The 12,853-nt window shown below is 41.0% G+C and overlaps 1 long non-coding RNA gene across 1 annotated transcript in view; it reads left to right on the forward strand.

Annotated features, from left to right (window-relative positions):
* Positions 1-12,853, forward strand: part of LOC137527946 (uncharacterized) — an 83,628-nt gene that overhangs the window by 15,902 nt on the left and 54,873 nt on the right. Inside the window, exon 2 of the long non-coding RNA XR_011023235.1 lies at positions 639-764. This is a non-coding gene — a long non-coding RNA (uncharacterized lncRNA). The remainder of the gene's footprint in view (positions 1-638; positions 765-12,853) is intronic.

Consider the following 12,853-nt stretch of genomic DNA (forward strand, 5'->3'; position numbering starts at 1 on the left):
ATATCCCCTAAAAAAAACTGAGTGGTCCGAGTTAGCAGGTAGTGATTAGAGAAATAACTTGGAGGCCTCCGACTCTTCCATCCAAAAGTTTTTAAAACTTATCTAAGACCTTAAAATTAAGCCAGATCGCCAAGTAATTGTAAGCATATGGGAGTATTGTGTATATGTTGTCCAGATCCACTTAACGAAACCACGTTAAAATTTTAAACTGCAATTTACTGGTACATATTGTACTTGGTATTCTGCTGAAAGCTTATTTTCCGAGTTAGTTTTATTTCTGTTAGGTTAAATTGCCCTTGACAAAATAAGGCAAAATAATATTGCCACTCGGTTTAGCAGAAGATCTGTTTTGATTCCTCATAAAGCTGGGTACAAAACAGACTTCACAGTCAATTGCTGCAGTGTTTAAACGGTTCCCTTTGAAACAGAAGAGTGGTCCGGTTTAAGGTACTAGAACATTGTGTTTACAGAATAGTCTTTCCATTGCTCATCGATGCCCCCTGCGCTTCTGAGGCAAACTGTCATTTTATGTTTATTTGTAGCACAGGAGATTATTTTTTTGCCTATTTTAAACTGTAAGTGCCTCCTACATAGCCTAGCCTTTCTTGATGTACAAATATCTTTGTTTTCTTATGCAGAGACTACTTGCGTCAAAACATACCATTTATGAATTCTCTGAACATTATCACAACATCAGAGAAATAGTCAGAGAAGGTTGTTCTTAAAGTGTAATTGCACCGTCCATCTAATTCTGCAGCAACCAGGTAAAAACTGTGCATTAGCAAAGTCTGCTGTTAAGAAATTAATGCTTTAAAGGGTACCTGAAGTGAGAGGGGTATGGAGAATGCCATATTTATTTCCTTTTAAACAATGCCAGTTGCATGGTTATCCTACTGATTTTGTAGGCATCAGTAGTGTCGGAATCACACACCTGAAACGAGCAAGTAGCTAATCCTAGAAACATCTAATCTGCATGCTTGTTCAGGGTCTATGGCTAAATATATTGGAGGCAGAGGATCAGCAGGACAGCCAGGCAATTAGTATTGTTTAAAATTAAGTAAATACCAGTATGTCAGCCTCCCTATCCTCCTCTCTTTAGGTTTCCTTTAGGCCGGTTTTATACCTGGCCAGTGTGTTTGAGGTGCGATGCTCCGCCCCCATCGCACCGCACTGCACAAATAATATTACCAGGACTTCACTATATATATATTTTCTCTCTATCATTCTGTTTGAGGTTAGTGATGGAGCACTGAATAGGGATGCTCGTTCGGAAACTGCATTTCCGCATCGGAATTCAGAAATCGGTAATACAAGTGCGGTAGGCGGATTTTCGCAGAAATCATGGAAAGATTGCTGAATTGCTGAAATTTCCGCCGATTTTAACATTGATTTTCTCAAAAAGTACAAGGTCTTTTTGAAAGATTTTTTTCCCTCTTGTCCCCACTCTTCTGCTTAACAAACCCTAAAAATGTGGTATTTCTAGCCACTATGGGGGCTTTGCTATTAACCACTAAAGTCGGCGGAAATGTAAAATGCTGAAAATCCGCATTACCATATGCAGTATGCCACCTACTTTAGAGGTTCATAGCAAAGCCCCCATAGGAGCTAGATACACTGAATATTCCGAGTATGTTAAGTAGAAGATTGGAGACTAGAAGGAAAAAAAAATCTTTAAAAAAGACCTTGTACTTTTTGAGAAAATCAATATTAAAGTCGGTGAAAAGTTCAGCAAAAATCTGCATCGGAATCTGGAAATCGGTAGCGGAAAGCGGTAGCGGTAATCGGCAATGGTGGAAAGCGGAATTTCCATGAAATCGGAAATTGGCAATTCCGCCCATCCCTAGCACTGAACTAGCAGATGAGAGAGGCAACAGGAGCAAAGAGGTTTGTGTACTGTTTAGCACTGTAATTTATTTATACACTAGCTGATGGTCCAGCGTTGCCCAGATATGTATTTGGCTGGTGTTGGCACTTTTTCTAACCCTAAAGGTGGCCATACATGATACAATTTTTCAATTAGATAATTTAGTTTGATTATTCCGTTAGATCGAATGTAAAGATTTTTCCAGCATGTCCGATCATTTTTCCAGAAAAAACGGGATAATCGTTCGAATTTCTTGGTCGAAAAAAAAAATATTTTTAACTTTCATTCAATTCGATCATTTAGATCGAATAAACGGGAAAATCGAACGTTTTTATTGTACCGTGTATGGCCACCATAACACATAATTACTCAATGACCTAGTTTGTGAGCTTTGCGGGCTTTGGCGTCAACAATTTGCATTGAAATGAAAGAAATCGGATTGGCTGTGGCTCCATTCCCTTTTCTGAATTTGAACCCCAGTCACCCGATGACCAACTGTACCAGGTTTGAGGCTTGTGCTATTAACAGTGCAAGAATGGCATCAATTAAATATTCCTCTTGGAAATCAATAGGTGAATTTTGATTGGCTTTTGTATGCTCCACCCACTTTTCTGAATATTTATCCCAGTCAATCCAGTGACCAACTATGCAAAGTTTAAAAACCCTATAATTAACAGTGTAAGAATGGCTGCAGTTTACATTTTTCCCAGTAAAATTTGGTTATGGGGATAAAAAGTATCCTGTATGTTATTCCAGGTAATGTACTATGTGTGTGCCAAATTTCATTCAAATCCGTTCATCCATTGTCGCGTGATCGAGTAACAAACATCCAAACTTTTGCATTGATAATGAGTGAGATTTACAATTTACAAGGTTCTCTTTTTGCAGTGATCTAGAAGTTTATTTTTGTTCAAACTGTTTCAGGCACTGTTTTGAGTTTTTAGGCTTTTGTGGAGGAGTGCACACACTTATCCCAAAGAGAAACTCCGACCAAGAATTGAACTTTATCCCAATCAGTAGCTGATACCCCCTTTTACATGAGAAATCTATTCCGTTTCACAAACAGACCATCAGGGGGCGCTGTATGACTGTTATTGTGGTGAAACCCCTCCCACAAGAAGCTCTGAGTACCGAGGTACTTCTGGCAGTTTCCTGTCTGTGAACCCTGTTACATTGTGGGAAATGGCTGTTTACAGCTGTTTCCAACTTCCAAAACAGCAAGCAGCGGCTACATCACTTGCCAGCAGTAAAAATGTCACCATGTAATAAATGTCAGAATATAAATCAGGGATTTAAAATATTTTACAATGGGCAAACACGGACTAAATCATTTATACATCATTATTGTAAAAATGAAGCACTTTTTTATTACATTATTTTCACTGGAGTTCCTCTTTAAGGCCTCTTTTCCATGGGCAGTTGAACTGTGTGCTCAGCAAGCAAGGCTTGAGTGAGCAGTTACCAGGCAGCAGTCAGCAGTTGTGAGAGTTTGAGAGGCATTTCACTGCCTATCAACTGCCCATGGAAAAGAGGTATTAAAGGACCACTATTGCGGAAAAAAGTAGGCAGTTAAAATCTGACAGAACCAACAGGTTTTGGGCCAGTCCATCTCCTCGTGAGGGATTCTCATGGATTTCTTTGTTTTCAACAGCATTTCCTGAACAGCAATTGCAAAGTTTAACTGACCAAATAGTGTGCAAGTGAGTAGGGAGGCTGGCTGGTATCTCACTATTTTGGTACTTAAACTGCTGTTCAGGAAATGCTGTTGAAAACCCAGAGAATCCCCCATGAGATGGACTGGCCCAAAACTTGTTGGCTCTGTCAAATTTTAACTGCCTACTTTTTTCGCGATAGCGGTCCTTTACATTTTTTAAAATGTTGTATACAGTCTTAAGTGATAAGCAGCATAATTGTTATTGTACTCATTAATGAGTAGTATATTGCACAATACCAGTATGACTTATTGCACATGTTAAATTAAAAATGATCTCAGAAAAGATTCAGGCTAGATTCACAGTGGGACGTTGCGTTTTGATGCCACGTTAAAGTCGCACCGCAAGCTTACAACGCAACGCGCCAAAAAAGTGGCAACGCAGCGTTACCATCGCATACAGCAGATACAGTAAAAAATACAGGCAATGAAAAGTATGCGTCCAAGTCATTACTGAGCATGTGCAAACAGTCCAACGCAGCTAATAACGTGTATAACGCACTGCATGCAGTACTTTTACTTAACGTGCAGCGTTAGGCACCAACGCAACGTGTGCACTGTGAACAGGGCATTGATTTTTTATTGCAGTGAGTTATTCTGCGTTAAATGGTGTTTTAACGCGCGACTTTAACGTCCCACTGTGAACTTAGCCTCAGAGTTTACAAAGTTTATAGTAGGTGGGAAAAGCTGTTTTTCAGCCTTTTTGTGTGTATGCAGATTGATCTGAAATGTCTACCTGATGGTAGGAGCTTAAGGGGTTTTCAGGTTGAGTATAGTCCTTGATAGGACCTTCTCATACAACCGGTCTTATGCAGCAGTTTGAGCGATGGTAGTTCAGTGCCGATAATGGCCTCTGCTGTACAACCTGCTACAGGGCTTCCATATCGGCCTTGGTGCAGCTGTTGTACCAGAGAAACCTTTTGAGTCTGGCGTCTTAGACCACTCGGCCATCCTGACAAACAGTCCCACTTCTGACACAGCTGTTGTACCAGGTCATCATGCAGTTGGTCAAGACACTAACTATAGTGCATCTGTAGAAATTAAAGTGGACCTGAACTCTTCCACAGGACAGAAGGAAAACAGAGAGAAATGTACTCTGTATGTATTTAGAGAGTTTAGCCAGTCTAATTCACCCTCATTTGTGTCTAGTCACAAGTAGTAATCTGATCTTTCCCCTGTGTCACCTATGGCAGAGATGGCAGATAAGCTGATTTGAAAGCACTGGATGTTAACAATATGTCTGCTTCCATGAATCAGGAAGTAGAAACAGTACATATGTATTATACAATTTGTATCAGCTGTAACAAAGAAATATTTTTGTTTAAATGGTATTATGCTGTTGTGTATCTTTTAGAGCAGAGAGTACATCTGGGTTCAGATCCACTTTAACCAGCGCCTTCTGGGGAAGGTTAGTGAACTTTAGATTTCTAAAAGAATAGAGACATTGTTGTGCTTTGCCAGTTACAGCTAAAGCATTGTCAGCCCAGGGCAGGTTCTCTGCGATGGTGACTCCCAGAAGCTTTAAGTGTAACTGTCGGGCATAAAATCAAAAATCAATTCTTTATTTTATCTGGTAAACAAGTAATAAGGATGCTAACCAGGCAATCCAAAAGTTAAAAATCACTATTACTTTTCTTGTTGATATATTATCATTCAGTTTACCCAACTCTTATTTGGTACATTGCCACACAAAGGAAGTTACAGGGCATGCTGGGTTGTCTTTTTTTGCTTCTTTACTTAGCTCTCAGACTTAATTAATGCAGCCTAGTTGACTGAAGCCCCTTTCCCTACTGTTTTCCCCTGCCACACCTCTGTTCCTCTCTGATTGGCCAATATTTCTCATGCTGAGACAATGCACCTTCTATTACAGAGCTGGATGGGAGAGTCTGAAGATTGGTAGGAGCACGGGCAATGCATACTCAATCAGGCAGAGGAGAGTAAGGAAATGACATCAGGGTTGGCTTAAAAAAAGACACAGTTAAATGGAGAATCCTAAGAAGGATTTTCTCTTTTTTACTATAGAAAAATCACTAAAATCAAACCGTGGACAGTACAATACATATGTTAAGTAAGTAGAGCAAGTATTTATCTATTTATATATGTGGTTTTTTTTCTGAGATAGTATGGCTGACAGTTCCTCTTTAAAGGGAAGGTTCAGGTAGTCTGAATAAAAAATAAAAATCCATATCCACTTACCTGGGCCTTCCTCCAGCCTGTGGCAGGCAGGAGGTGCCCTCGCCGCTGCTCCGCAGGCTCCCGGTGGTCTCCGGTGGCTGACCCGACCTGGCCAGGCCGTGCTGCCAGGTCGGGCTCTTCTGCGCTCCAACGACGGCTCTTCTGCGTCCCACGCGGGCACACTGACGTCATCGGATGTCCTCCGGGCTGTACTGCACAGACGCAGAACTACTGCACCTGCGCAGTACAGCCCGGAGGACGTCCGATGACGTCAGCGCGACGCCGTGAGGCGCAGATTGGAGCGCAGAAGAGCCCGACCTGGCAGCCGGGCCTGGCCAGGTCGGGTCGGCCACCGGAGACAACCGGGAGCCTGCGGAGCAGCGGCGAGGGCACCTCCTGCCTGCCACGGGCTGGAGGAAGCCCCAGGTAAGTGGATATGGATTTTTATTTTTTTTTCAGACACCCTGAACCTTTCCTTTAAAGCTGGAAACTCTCTCCACAGCCTCTGCATTGATCATTATTGTTTTGTGATTGGTCGTCTTGGTGGTCCTAAAATCTAGAATAACTTTTAATTAATTAATTTTTGTTTGTATTTAACAACAGATTGTCACACCATGACATACCAGTCAGGTTCCTATCTCCTCTCCTGTATACAGCTTATTTGTTGTCTGATACACAGTTTATTACTGTAAGTATCGAACTCTGCTGAAATCACATGAACGATCATAGTGGTAGTAAAATGTCAGATTTTTCACCGTAGTGGTCCCTTAAATCGTACCTGAAGAAAAATTAAAAACAAAAAATAAATACCTCCATTGTCCATAAGCTTCCTCGATCCTCTAACACCCCATCGTTCCAGTGCTCGGTCTCTCAAGAGCTTCCACATACAGTATTAGGCATGTGTGTGAGTAAGGTCTGGGCATGCCCAGTAAAACAAAGCTATTTGTGAAGGGTTTTTTTCTCAATGCATAAGTGCTTCAGACCGTACCTGAGCATGCCCAATACAAAGAAGCTTGTAGTCAGAAGGGAGCATGGCAGCCGTCTAGAAGATGGTCCTGATCAACAGAGGTGGGCTTGAGCAGGATCTGGAAAACCTCTGGACCATCCAAAGGTTTACCATTACTGAGGTAAGTACCGGTATATATTTTTTAAATTTTTCTCCCTCACAGATTTCCTTTACATCACTGTTAGCAAGTAAAGAATAAGAAACCCTGTGCTCAGGTTAAAAAATGAATCCTGCAGGACCCTTCCAGGAAGCACAAAGCTGAAGTGTGAAAGAGACAATACAGGTAAATAATATGACAAGCAGATATTCTTCTTCTCATAGATGAAACCTCAGAGTTAGATAAGTTTCAAGGTGGAGATTGAAGCAAACCTGTGAGTTTTGGGGAGCAAAAATAAGATACTTAACTTGGTAGAGGAAAGCCTCTTCCTTTGTCCCCCTCCAACTCGCCGTTTCAGTGCTGAGAGAGACCCCCCCAAAGCTCCCAGCCGTGCATGGCTGCAATAGCATGAAGCATATTTGGCTCCATGCCAGCGTGTAGGCATGTGCCGTCTGTGCCTATGCAGTGTGGCCGAGCTCTGTCACCAAGCCCTTGTTGATAGGCTTTAGGAGGTCCCAGTGCTGTAACAGTGAGGAGAAGAGAGACAGGGGAAGCCTCTGGATTATGCAGAGGATTCCCGCTACCTAGGTAAGTAGCCATTTTTGGGAACTGTTTTGCTGCATTTACAGTACAAGACTCTGCCTTATACGGTAGTTCCTTCATCACTTACCTGTTATCTGCACCCCACTTCCTGTAAGCTCATAAGGGCAAGATCCTGCTCCTAGTGTTTCTTGCCTCTACAGCCCTTATTCTATCAAATGAACATCTACCTGTGTTGCTGGATATTATCATACCGTGCCTGAACTATGTATTTATTTTAATTATATTTCCAGATGTTCTCATTGCACTCCGCACAAACCATGTATGTATTTGCAATGAGGAAGTGCTACACAATAGCGCAGTTCAGCAACAAACAACATCTAACCTAATGGCGACAGCAAACAACTCTTCACAATAGACCCAAGGGGAACCTCCCCTCAGCAGGGTAATGGAAAAGGTCTCTATAAGGATCTGAGCCAGCTTGCAACAGGACTATATTCAGTGTTCCAGGACAGAGAGAGCTACCACCACACTTGTAGTATGACACTCATTGCCCTCTGAGACCCTCTGCTGAGTCACTTGCCACCTTGGAAACATTACCACCTCCCTGGCTATTGCTGGTGCTTTCCTTTTCTCCTCCACAGATCCTCCCCACCAATGCTCCAATTCATAATATTCACCAAGTACCTCAAATAAAAAGCCTCACATAGTGTAAAACCTAACACATTTAATATTGATAAAAAGCTTTTAAACTCACTTGTGTCTTGATAAAATGATGCACAGAGTAATTTTGCCGCGGGCTCTACATAAACTAATGAGATAAACAATTGGCTGTCCTTCTACTCCTAAAAATTACTCTTTTAGATATTTAAAGGTTTTATTTTATGCATGAACATTTACAAAGCAGGTTTGAAGTTTCGCAATATCTGCTCAATTGCAGTGTCTCAAGAGTCCCAGAGTGAAAAAACATGAACGATTGACCTTTTTATCTTGTCCTCTCACAGTAAAAAGCCCAGGTATCTGTTTAGGAGAGTCTTTTATAGCTGTAATTTGTTGTCAGTGAGGACTGAGTCCTGACTGGAGAAAAACTGTCAGTTCCATAGCTAATTATAAACTCTTTTAGGCAGGGAAAAAGGAAAGGAGCATAGCATAAGTGTCTGTATGCTTGCCGCTGTATACAGTGGGATGCAAAACTTTGGGCAACCTTGTTAATCGTCATGATTTCCCTGTATAAATCGTTGGTTGTTACAATAAAATATGTTCGTTAAATATATCTTATAGGAGACACACCGTGTTATTTGAGAAGTGAAATGAAGTTTATTGGATTTACAGATAGTGTTTGTTTAAATAAAATGAGGCAGATGCATACATTTTGGGCACTGTTGTCATTTTATTGATTCCAAAGCCTTTAGAACTAATTATTGGAACTCAAATTGGCTTGGTAAGCTCAGTGACCCTTGACCTACATACACAGGTGTATCCAGTTATGAGAAAGAGTATGTAAGGGCGTCAATTGTAAGTTTCCCTCCTCTTTTAATTTTTTCTGAAGAGTAGCAACATGGGAGTCTCAAAACAACTCTCAAATGACCTGAAGACAAAGATTGTTCACCATCATGGTTTAGGGGAAGGTTACAGAAAGCTGTCTCAGAGATTTCAGCTGTCTTTTCCACAGTTAGGAACATATTGAGGGAATAGAAGACCATGCGCTCAGTTCAAGTTAAGGCTCGAAGTGGCAAACCAAGAAAAATCTCGAATAAACAGAAGTGACGAATGCTGAGAGCAGTCAGAGTCAATCCCCAGATCAGCACCAAAGACCTACAACATCATCTTGCTGCAAATGGAGTCACTGTGCATCGTTCAACCATTCAGGGCACTTTACACAAGGAGATGCTGTATGCGAGAGTGATGCAGAGGAAGCCTTTTCTCCGCCCACAGTCGCTTGAGGTATGCTAAAGCACATTTGGACAAGCCAGCTTCATTTTGGAATAATGTACTGTGGACTGACAAAACTAAAATTAAGTTATTTGGGCATAACAAGAGGGAAAAAGTACACAGCATTCCAAGAAAAACACCTGCTACCTACAGTAAAATATGGTGGTGGTTCTATCATGCTGTGTGGCCAGTGCAGGGACTGGGAATCTTGTCAAAGTTGAGGGACACATGGATTCCACTCAGTATCAGCAGATTCTGGAGACCAATGTCCAGGAATCTGTGACAAAGCTAAAGCTTCACCAGGGCTGGATCTTTCAACAAGACATCAACCCTAAACACTGCTCAAAATCCACTAAGCCATTCATGCAGAGGAAGAAGTACAATGTTCTGGAATGGCCATCTCAGTCCCCAGACCTGAATATAATTGAAAATTTTGGGTGTGAGTTAAAAAGCGATGTCCATGCTCAGAAGCCAGAAGCCATCAAACCTGAATGAACTAGAGATGTTTTGTAAAGAGGAATGGTCCAAAATACCTTATACCAGAATCCAGACTCTCATTGGAACCTACAGAAAGTGCTTAGAGGCTGTAATTTCTGCAAAAGGAGGATCTACTAAATACTGATTTTATTTCTTTTTTGTGAATCACCTGCCTAATTGTGTTTAAACAATTATTGCGCACTTTCTGTAAATCCAATAAACTTCATTTCACTTCTCAAATATCACTGTGTGTGTCTCCCATATAACATATTTAACTGACATTTTTTATCTTAACAACCAACGATTTATACAGGAAAATCATGACAATTAACAAGGTTGCCCAATCTTTCGCATCCCACTGTATGTACATGTCTATCTCATCCTGTCACATGTCATCTCTGGTACACTTTAACACACAGCACATTACCAACATGTTACAAAATCTTTACAGGAAGGGGAAGGAGCCATTCTTCACACTTGCCAAGCAGAAGAGCCAAGGAGGACAGACCTGACAATGTAAGAAGGTGAACCAGCATAAGCCAATCTCTCGCTCTCCCTTCTTGGTGAGAAATCTTCTCATGTATGACCGGCACTAAATGGGATTCTGATATTGTATACTATTTACTCTCCGCAAGAATGCCCATCATCCTGAAACCAAGCCTTAGCCCATCGTCTCTTAAACTGTTAGACACGAAAATGAAAATGACTGTAGTATAGTAGCAGCCCCTGTTATCGTAACGCTGCATTTCCAATAATTAAAGTGACTTTTCTAGTGTTTAATAGTATCACTTGTGAGCGATTTCGCATTATAATCCGATGTCACATCTCCGTATTTGGATATCACCATTATACCATCCTTTTGCTCATTTAAATTTCATAATGACATTTCAAAATAATGGTTTTGCTTTTCAACACTTAAGATAAACTGTTTTTAGAGAAGCACATGGAAACATTTGTCATCATTTAAGCTATTTTCTACTACTTTGACATATCTGTCCACATTTATTAGGAGAATGTCATCTGCATATAGATAGACTTTTGCGAAGGTGCAGATATTTGGAAGGTCATTAATACAATGCATGATAAGAAGGAACGGGTCCCAGGGCAAATCTTCCAGAACACTTATTTTAATTGTCCTTGTATTTAAAACAGATCAATTTACATAGCTCCTTTTCAATCAATTTGTTCTATATGAATTTTGACTGTGTGTGTGTGTGTGTTTTGTTTTTTTTTGGGACGCAGTTTTTTTTTTCTAAATGCTTTGTGGCATGATGTATCTTGGATCTATGGAAAATGGAAGAGATGAATATGCAATGCATGTCACTTGGTATTATACCGAGGAAGGTCGACAGAAACAAATTAACAGCAAATATATGTGTCTGTGTTTGTGGATAATAAGGAATAATCAGAAGACTGTATATAGATGATCTATATAAATGGACTCGTGTATACATGTACCCGTATGGTGGAACTTAGAATATACAGCCACACGCAGTATAGCCTTCCTCTCTATGTTATTTTGTTTTAAAGAATACCCGAAATGACATGTGACATAATGAGATAGACATGTGTATGTACAGTGCCTAGCACACAAATAACTATGCTGTGTTCCTTTTTTTTCTGTGCCTGAAAGAGTTAAATATCAGGTATGTAAGTGGCTGACTAAGTCCTGACTCAGACAGGAAGTGTCTACAGTGTGACCCTCACTGATAAGAAATTACCCCTTTTTACCTCTTTCTTGCTCTCAGAAGCCATTTTCTGCTAGGAAAGTGTTTTATAGTTGGAATTTCTTATCAGTAAGGGTCACACTGTAGTCACTTCCTGTCTGAGTCAGGACTGAGTCAGCCACTTACAGATCTGATATTTAAGTCTTTCAGGCAGAGAAAGAAAAAAAGGAAAACAGCATAGTTATATGTGTGCTAGGCACTGTACATACGCATGTCTATCTCATCATGTCACATGTCAGTTCGGGTATCCTTTAAACCAAACCTGAAGTGACAAACTTATGAGATAATGAATTCTATGTGGAGTACAGGTAAGAAATAGAACATAAGCAGCACAGAAATGAGTCTTGTATTGTTTCCCAGTACAGGAAGAGTTAAAAAAAAACTTGTTAACTGTGCAAAAGAGCTTTTCTGAGCTATTCCACTCACTGGGTCAAAGACAGTCCTGTTTTCTGAAGCACTGAAACCACCAAGAAACAGTGAGAGACTGTTTGAGATAAGGTTTTTACTGCAGGTAGGTTCAAAGGGGTCAATATTCCTGCTTTGCTGTATAGCTTAAATGTCGAGTGTGGTTTTAAAATTGCAAATATGACAGAATGATGCAATGTTATAAATAAAGCTATATAATTGTTAATACAAATAGGAGACTCTTCTTTGCTACTAATGTTCTATTCATTATCCGTACTACACATACAATTTGTTATCTCATAAGTTTATTTTCGATTCAGGTTTGCTGTAAAGGTCCACTATCACGGGAAATGTAAAATACAAGCACATACAAGTAAGAAGTACCGTATTTTCCGCCGTATAAGACACACTTTTTCTCCCCTAAAAATGGTGTGAAAAAGTCCCTGTGTCTTATACGGCAAAGGCAGGGAATCCCCGACTTATGAACGCCCGCCGATTGGAACCGCAACTCGCCGTCATGTCGGGGATTCCCTGCCTGTTGCCTGCTCTGTCCTGCGCCTCCACTTCCGTTACCAGTGTCCCCGATACATTTCCCATGTCCCCACTACATTTCTTGTGACCAAGTTTCCCTCCCCCGTGTCACCGCTTCCCTCCCTCATGTCACCGCTACTTTCCCGTGTCACCGCTAAAGTTTCTGGGTGTATCTGCTCCCCATTTAATTGAGTAAGTGTGTAGCTGCAGGCTCTTACCTCTCCAGCAGCGCCCGCGGGGATAGCCGACCTCTTCACTGCCGCTCTTCTCGCTCTAGTGACCGCAGCTTGTACTGACGCGTCATCAGTACAAGCCAACACTAGAGCAAGAAGTGCGAGAATACAAAAAGTCTGTCCAGTGCTCCTCCCTCTTCCCCCACAGCCAACAT

This window comes from Hyperolius riggenbachi, chromosome 1 (assembly GCF_040937935.1).
Source record: "Hyperolius riggenbachi isolate aHypRig1 chromosome 1, aHypRig1.pri, whole genome shotgun sequence".
NCBI classification, from domain to species: domain Eukaryota; kingdom Metazoa; phylum Chordata; class Amphibia; order Anura; family Hyperoliidae; genus Hyperolius; species Hyperolius riggenbachi.